Source organism: Oncorhynchus keta, unplaced genomic scaffold (assembly GCF_023373465.1).
Source record: "Oncorhynchus keta strain PuntledgeMale-10-30-2019 unplaced genomic scaffold, Oket_V2 Un_contig_6513_pilon_pilon, whole genome shotgun sequence".
Taxonomy (NCBI): domain Eukaryota; kingdom Metazoa; phylum Chordata; class Actinopteri; order Salmoniformes; family Salmonidae; genus Oncorhynchus; species Oncorhynchus keta.
In genome coordinates this window covers 271,369-280,437 of record NW_026288907.1, presented here as the reverse complement: position 1 = coordinate 280,437, position 9,069 = coordinate 271,369, and the positions used below count along the sequence as shown (strand labels likewise).

General features: G+C 41.9%; 1 long non-coding RNA gene across 2 annotated transcripts; it reads left to right on the top strand.

Moving 5' to 3' along the window:
• Positions 1-3,639: 3,639 nt before the first annotated feature.
• Positions 3,640-7,686, top strand: LOC127925940 (uncharacterized). Of its 2 annotated transcripts, none has more exons than XR_008122953.1 (4): positions 3,640-4,114; positions 4,522-4,589; positions 4,747-4,912; positions 6,589-7,686. It is a non-coding gene; the product is annotated as an uncharacterized LOC127925940 (long non-coding RNA). The 2 variants fall into 2 exon arrangements; XR_008122952.1 differs by having other exon boundaries at positions 6,586-7,686.
• Positions 7,687-9,069: the final 1,383 nt, after the last annotated feature.

Here is a 9,069-nt window from a genome sequence, read left to right as displayed (position 1 = left end):
AGTTATATTACAGTTTGTAGAAACATGTCAAATGAAGTATAGAATCTTTAGGATGTTTTTATCATAAAGCTTCAATAATGTTCCAACCGGAGAATTCCTTTGTCTGTAGAAATGCAATGGAACGCAAGCTAACACTCACGTGAATGCGCGTCACGAGCTCTTGGCACTCTGCCAGACACCTGGCTCAAACAGCCCTTATGAGCCCCCACTTCACAGTGAAGCATCAAACACGGTTCTAAAGACTGTTGACATCTAGTGGAAGCTTAGGAAGTGCAAGATGACCCCATAGACACTGTGTTTTCGATAGGGAATGAGTTGAAAAACTACAAACCTCAGATTTCCCACTTCCTGGTTGAATTTTTTCTCAGGTTTTTGCCTGAGTTCTGTTATGCTCACAGGCATCATTCAAACAGTTTTAGAAACTTCAGAGTGTTTTCTATCCAAATCTACTAATAATATGCAAATATTAGCAACTAGGCCAGAGTAGCAGGCAGTTTACTCTGGGCACCTTATTCATCCAAGCTACTCAATACTGCCCACCAGTCCCAAAGAAGTTAACGAGAGAATCACTGACATGATGTAAGCTGGTCCTTTTATGGCAGGGCTGAAATGCAAGGGACATTTTTTGGGGGGATTCTGTTCATTTGCATGGCAAAGAGGGACTTTGCAATTAATTGCAATTCATCTGATCACTCTTCATAACATTCTGGAGTATATGCAAATTGCCATCATACAAACTGAGGCAGCAGACTTTGAAAACTAATATTTGTGTCATTCTCAAAACTTTTGGCCACGACTGTACAATAACTATAGTGTCTTGTCTTTAGTATCATTAAAGGGGAAGACTGTTATTTTATCAAATCAATTCTCTGTAGTTATTATTACGTGATTAAACAAATCATGTAAATTTAGCTAACTAGGAAGTCGGGGCACCACGGAAAATGTTCAGATTACAAAGTTATAATTTTCCTGAATATAACTCTTGTGGTGTGGTCACGTGGTCTGAAAGGTCCATCTCTCTCTCTGGAGATTGGTCCACGTAGGTCAGTGTTGTCCTACTAGAGTACTACTACTACCTTTCCAGCTGCTGTCTGTTAGGCTGTCACCAAGGACTCACTTCTTCTTGAGTGATCAATATTTCAGAGTTCATAACATTTCACGTGTAGAGCAAAAGCTCCCACGTTTCCTGTTCCTGTATGGTTGAGAACAAGTCCCCCCGTTATTTGGAAAGTAAGTGACTTTTCGTTATGTAGATATTTAACTATCCGCAACCACAGCTCATGCTGGGGTTTGCTTAGTCCCGATGTGAATTGGGTCACGGGGGCTCTTATAGAAATATGGAAAAGGAGTTGGTTCATCATTTTTAAAAACATTTTTTAAATATACCTTATAACTGGAACCTCCATCAGACGCTAGCCAGCTAACTAGCTACTAGTCATTGTTAGCCACTGCTAGTGGTCTACACCTTTAGCTCAGACACCAGCTTCCTGCCAGTCTGCACAGCGTGATATCAAACCAGAGGATATCGGACTGCTTTTCTCTGCCACATCACCGGGATTCCTGCCGGACCATTACACCAGATCATTGCTGCTAGCTTGCTGCACCTGAGTGGCTATTGTGGCTAACGCCTCTGTCCTGAAGCCTGCACCAGTTAGCCTTGAGCTCGGCGCATCTCCCGGCTAGGCGACGAAGTAATAACAGCTAATTCTTGGGCAACACTACCTCTTTTTCCAATTGGCCTGGACCCTTTATTGTCAACACGGAGCCCCGCCGATCCACCACGACTGTTCTGCCGACGTAATCGTCCGATGTGGTTTCAATAGGCTTTTCCGTTGCGATATCGCCGATGAACCATCTGCTAGCCCCGGTCCGCTGGCTTTCTGAACGCCGTGTCTCCCGCTTGCCTAGCGTAGTCGCGACTACCGAACCCCTGACTCACCTATTGCTGCTCATTGGACCCTATGATCACTCGGCTACACAGCTGATGCCTTCTGGACTGTTCATTAACACTGTACCTCATTTTAGTTTATCTGTCGGCCCCAGCCTCGAACTCAGGTCCTGCGTGTAGCTAACTGACCCTCTCTGCTCATCGCCATTTACCCATTGTTGTTTTAGCTGATCAACACCTTTGATTGCTTTAGGCCATCGGTCTCTAATATCAACATGCTTTTGTCTACTGCTGTTTCGGTTAGTTCTTATTGTTTTATTTCACTGTAGAGCCCCAAGTCCGGCTCAACATGCCTTAGATAGCTCTTTTGTCCCACCCCACACATGGGGAGACCTCACCTGGGTTAACTGGTGCCTCCAGAGACACAACCTCTCTCATCGTCACTCAATGCCTAGGTTTACCTCCACTGTACTCACATCCTACCGTACCCTTGTCTGTACATTATGCCCTGAATCTATTCTACCACGCCCAGAAACCTGCTCCTTTTATTCTCTGTTCCTAAGGCACTAGACGACCAGTTCTTATAGCCTTTACACTCAAGGTCCTAAACGATATCATAACCGCCATAACAGCAATCGATAAGAGACAGTACTGTGCAGCAGTCTTCATCGACCTGGCCAAGGCTTTTGACTCTGTCAATCACCACATTCTTATCAGCAGAGTCAATGGTTCTGGTAATCCGTCTGGCCCCACGTCCTTGTGAATGTTGACCTGTTTAAGGTGTTACTCAATGGTCCTGGTAATCCGTCTGGCCCCACGGCCTTGTGAATGTTGACCTGTTTAAGGTGTTACTCAAAGGTTCTGGTAATCCGTCTGCTATGGAGAACCGACGTGTTGCTTGCCTCGAAGTGAGCATAGAAGTGATTTAGCTCGTCTGGTAGGCTCGTGTCACTGGGCAGCTCGCGGCTGTGCTTCCCTTTTGTACTCTGTAATAGTATGCAAGCCCTCTGCCACATAAGACGAGCGTCAGAGCTGGTGTAGTACAATTTAATTTTAGCCCTGTATTGGCAACTCCAACCCAGGAGGAGCCAATGCCCAAGTCTCATCACCCAGTGCTACAGGCGTCGCCACAGAGAGTGGGTGGACTACTGAGGCTCTGGTCACCGCTTTCCACCAGGGTCTGTCTAAATCCATAGAGGATGAACTGTATATATTGCTACAGGCGTCGCCACAGAGAGTGGGTGGACTACTGAGGCTCTGGTCACCGCTTTCCACCAGGGTCTGTCTAACTCCATAGAGGATGAACTGTATATATTGCTACAGGCGCCGCCACAGAGAGTGGGTGGACTACTGACAGGCGTCGCCACAGAGAGTGGGTGGACTACTGAGGCTCTGGTCACCGCTTTCCACCAGGGTCTGTCTAAATCCATAGAGGATGAACTGTATATATTGCTACAGGCGTCGCCACAGAGAGTGGGTGGACTACTGAGGCTCTGGTCACCACTTTCCACCAGGGTCTGTCTAACTCCATAGAGGATGAACTGTATTAAAGTATTGGCAGTAAGAAGTAAGAGAAAACATAACATCTTGTTGTTTTTTAAATGACTTCTTATGACATTGCTTGCCAGAATAAACATTGTAAGGGAGATTTTTCTCCAGTCTGCGTTACCCACTCCAGTCAGCAGATGGTGATGTGCGTCTTTCAGGATAATGCTTCTTGTGTGACGTATAATCTAGTGGACGAGACGGGCAGCTTATTCACCAGTAACAACATGCTGATTTAACCACGCGGTAGCTTGCTAGTTAACATAAAACCGAAACATTGAAGCTTTTTAGACCAATCTTGTGTATATTACTCTTTTTGTTTAGAACAAAAATGTGTTTACGTTTTTACTACTAATAATAATAATAATTTTAAACGTAATTAGCTTGTTAAATTTGCAAATGTGTTAAATTGATACTGCCCTAAGCTAATCGTCCGGATCATGAGGTCACTAACCTCGACGGAGAAAGAAGCTGTGATGAAAGGAGAGGAAGAATCTTTCAGAATGAAAAAGGAGGAAGAGGATGATATTACAGTGAAAGAGGTTGTCAAAAAGGAGGATGCCATAACATCGGAAGAACATTTTAGAGTAAAAGAGGAAGAGGATGCTATCTCAATAAAAGAGAAGAAGGAAGACGTTTTGGGAGTGAAAAAGGAGGAGACTGAATATCAGATTAAGACCAGTGAGTGCTGTCTTAAAAACAATAATTAATAACGGGCACAAAGTAGGCATTTGTTGAACCACCGTGGGGTTTGAAAGGGGCGTTCTACACTTGAATATGTTGTTCAGTACTGTAGGAATTGTTAAAGGTGCAATCCGCCATTGGTACATATATTTTTGGGACTTTTAAATGAGATATATTGAATTCTCCACGTGGTCTACATTAAAGTGCACCTCATCTAATATAACAGGCTTTTAAAATGCAATATTGGTGCATAATGTCTACTTAAATATCAAAGGGATGCAACAGGAACCCATTTCATGGAACAACCCTTTTACATTTGTATCACAAACAATATTTTATAAAATCATGATGTTAGACATATTCATGCCTTTTGTAAGACTCTGTTGCTGTTCTCATTCACACAGGAGAGAGACATGACTATTATGGGGAGCCTCAACAACAGAAGAGTCTCTCCAGATCAGAACACCAGATGGTACAGCTTGGTCTGGTCTAGCATACAGCTTGGTCTGGTCTAGCATACAGCTTGCTCTCTCGGGGTCTGGGCTGGGTTTCTGTAAAGCACTTTATGACAACAGTGACATCAGCATCCATAATGATGTGCGTCTGTGTACCCTCTTTATGGTTACCAGGACAACGCTAGCCCTTCCTCCCTCCCAGAGTCGTGCTCCCGGTAACAACTTACTGCTGGGTATGAAGAGGTTGTCTGTGCTGCTGGTGGACTGCAGGAAAACAACGGGCTGAGTGGAACTGTGAGAGGAGAAGAAGAGAAGAAAGGATCAGATTTGACTCAACAAAGTGAGTGCTGTAGTTTAGTTTGAACAAATACAATAGATCTGCCCACTGGTATCTGTTACCAGGACAACCAGCAGAGTTCTGTTAGTTGACATGAAGATGGACTGGTATCTGTTACCAGGACAACCAGCAGAGTTCTGTTAGTTGACAGGAAGATAGACTGGTGGATATGGATGTTATGAATATCATAACACTGAAAAAGGATTCTGCCAATGAAAAGAGAGAAACCAATAGACCATATGAAACCTTGATGAAAGAAAAGTTTCAAGATGATCCATTGTAAGGTGCTTATTTTACAAAAACTTTTCCATAAAACATGATGGATGTTACATTGCCTGTCCCAGTCTACCTCCGTATCTTTACAAGACTGTTGAACAGGCAAGAACAATTCAAAACAGTTCAATGTGGTCTGTATTGCTTCCTTAACATCTGATCTACAGAACTTGTTAAAAATGCCAAATACATATATTTTTAAAACAAGCTCCGTAAACCTTTTCTAAAGCCATGAAATATGATTGAATGAAAAGCATTTTTTTGTGAGACTTGGCCTCGGTCTCTGTAATGGACAAAATGCATTTATTTGTTCATGTGTAACTGACGTTAGTGTGCCAGTTTAGCCTGCATTGTCACTGTCCCCATACTGGGCTCAAACTAGTGATCCTCTGCTTCTCATCACATGTGACCACTCTCCTTGACAATGAACCGATGCAGCGATACAAAAGGTACCAGTTGGACAGCTCCATCTGTGACGTTTCAAGCTGTGGAGTGAGTTTAAAAGGTACCAGTTGGACAGCTCCATCTGTGACGTTTCAAGCTGTGGAGTGAGTTTAAAAGGTACCAGTTGGACAGCTCCATCTGTGACGTTTCAAGCTGTGGAGTGAGTTTACGGCACGTTCTCACCTCCGTTACACATGTTCAGGCTGACTTTCCCACTGAATCGACCATATATGAACGCTGCCCTGCGTCTCCACCATTACATAATCAATGAAGCTGGTTGAGAGAATGCCAAGAGTGTGCAAAGCTGTCATCAAGGCAAAGGGTGGCTACTTTTATAGAATCTCAAATTTAAAATATTTTTGATTTGTTTATCACTTTTCTCGGTTACCACATGATTCCATTTGTGTTATTTGATAGTTTTGATGTCTTCACTATTATTCTACAACGTAGAAAATTGTAAAAAATACAAACCCTTGAATGAGTAGGTGTGTCTAAACTTGTGGCGGGTGCTATATATATATACACAGTATATCACAAAAGTGACTACACCCTTCACATTTTTTGATGTGCTATGTGCCCGTCTCCAAGTGTTGGACTTTACTTATTTTCGGGTTTAAGGAAGTGTGTAGGTCACATCCTGTATCATACAGCTATGAAGGTTATATATTTGCAACCACCTGCTTGATAGGAATCCAGCGATGTCTGTCTTGAGTGATCTAGAACATTCTAGAACATTCTAGTTGTTTGTGTTCCGAGAGATAATATAATAGGTCATGTCAACATCTCAGTAACCAGGAAGCTCTACGACATCATTTGATTGTTTTGAATGATGAACTGTTTGAAAGCTGACCTCAGGACACTGAGGGATCTGATTTGGATTAAACCTCATAGCAAGGCAGTTTTTATCATGTAGAGATTTCATTCAGGTCTCTCTTTAAAATTAACACTGTTTATTGCAGCAGGAAAACCAAACTTGGAGAAACCAGAAACGTCCAAACCAGCAAGACAACACCTCTGCTCCCACTGTGGAAAGAGTTTTAACCAGTTCGTTAGCATGAGAAGACATGAGAGAATACACACAGGGGAGAAGCCACACCATTGCACACAGTGTGGAAAGAGTTTTAACCAGTTAGGAAACATGAAATCTCACGAACGAATACACACAGGGGAGAAGCCTTTCCATTGCTCCCAGTGTGGAAAGAGTTTTGGAGAGTCAGGAAACCTGAATGCCCACGAGCGAATGCACACAGGGGAGAAGCCTTACCACTGCTCCCACTGCGGAAAGCGTTTTAACCATTCAGGAAAGCTGAAAGAACACATGAGACTGCACACAGAGGAGAACCCTTACAAATGCTCAGACTGTGGGAAGACATATTACTCATCATGGTCACTTAAACGTCATGTGAGAATCCACATGGGAGAATAATTACTTCTCTTAGCGTGTAGGTTTTTCACATCACGTTGACTTAAAATTCATCAGAGAACATACACAGTGCTCCCGTTGTCTTATATTGTTGACTGACAATGTGTTTACCTGTCTTTACCAGATGAAATTAAATGGTACAGGGTATACTCAAACATATATTTGTGTGTTTTTATTAGAAAACATGAATTGAGTATGTAAGTTTGAATATAGAGTAGTATATTATTTTTTAAACTCTGACTGTGTGTGTTTATCTGGGTGTGTCATTCCTCCAGCACTACAGATAATCAAGTGATATTTGGATGTGATGCATTTGTTCCATTGTTGACATTTGCATTGTAGCCCACTGATGATTTAATGAAATGAAAATGTTCAGACTCTGTAATGGAAAATGTTAGTTGTTTGTGTGTCCACATAACTGAGTATGTGACTAACCTTGTGAAACTGTCCTATTATAAGCTCCTGTTCTTGGGACTATCATCCTGTGTTGCAAACCAATTTGCACCTGTGTCCTTGTATGAATAAAGTCCCTCCCAGGAACAGGAAACTATAAAGATATGTGCTCATCACCCGTCTCCACTGCGCTGTGTAACTCTGTTATTCTCTCTGAGCTCAGAAATAAAGAATCTTGGTTTGACTTGGACTCCAGCAGATCCTTATTTTATAATATCCACCACAACTCTCCCACAGATTGCTGTTTATCATTGTCTCAATGAGGAGTTTCTCGTTCCACTTTCCTGGGGGCATTTACATTTACAAGCCTCCCACTGGTTGAATAAATGTAGTTTCCATGTAATTTCAACTAAACAAATCCATGTGATGGATCAATGTAGAAAACTGATTGGATTTGTAAAAATCAGGTATTTTTATCAGGTATTTTTATGTTTTTGTGTTTCACCCAACTTGCAACCTAAATCCAGTGACAGGTGACATTTTGTGTTGATTTCATGTTTAATTCACTTTAGTTGATGAATCAAAGAAATGTAAATAGAAACTAGATGTTTAACTGACGTCTGTGCCCAGTGGGACGGTTTGAAAAAGCAGCAGGTGTTCTATCGCATTTTCAACTCTTCTCATTATATAGAAAACGTACTCTGTAGCCAACAGCTCACAGATACAGTGCAGGTAAGCTACCTACATGATTACATGATGAGATTATTATTATTATTATTATTGGTACGTAGTGCACAAAAAAATAATGCTTGCTGTTAAATTCCCGAATGTACCAAATGAAAAATACAAGTTAAATTGGTTTCCATCACATTTTCAACTCTACTGATGGTTTTATAAAACTGCTGCGTTAGAAAACGTGCTCTTGTCCCGTGTACTGTAGTCAGCAGCTCACAGATACAGTGTTGGTAGGCTACCTACATGATGAGATTATTATGGATGAGAGAGATATTATTTTATTTGTCAAATGGCAGCCAAGCATCAATCATCATCATGTCACCAGAAGAAGACCCTCAAAATGTATTGGAAAGGAGCATCAAGCTCATCACGTGCACTTTCACCACCCTGTGAAGTTCATAACTTATTTAATCTGTAGCCTAATAAACTACATAGGTTCCCAAGTCATAGTGGGAGGACCACACAACATATCATCATGTGACTCCAAGTTAACTAAGATGTGATGGTTATTATGGTTTTAGTCTGGTTTTAGACCCCATCATAGCACTGAGACGGCACTTGTGAAGGTGGTAAATGACCTTTTAATGGCGTCAGACCGAGGCTCTGCATCTGTCCTCGGTGCTCCGAGACCTTAGTGCTTCTTTTGATACCATCGATCACCACATTCTTTTGGAGAGATTGGAAACCCAAATTGGTCTACACGGACATGTTCTGGCCTGGTTTAGATCTTATCTGTCGGAAAGATATCAGTTTGTCTCTGTGAATGGTTTGTCCTCTGACAAATCAACTGTAAATGTTGGTGTTCGTCAAGGTTCCGTTTGTTTTCACTATATATTTTACCTCTTGGGGATGTTATTCGAAAACATAATGTTAACTTTCACTGCAATGCGGA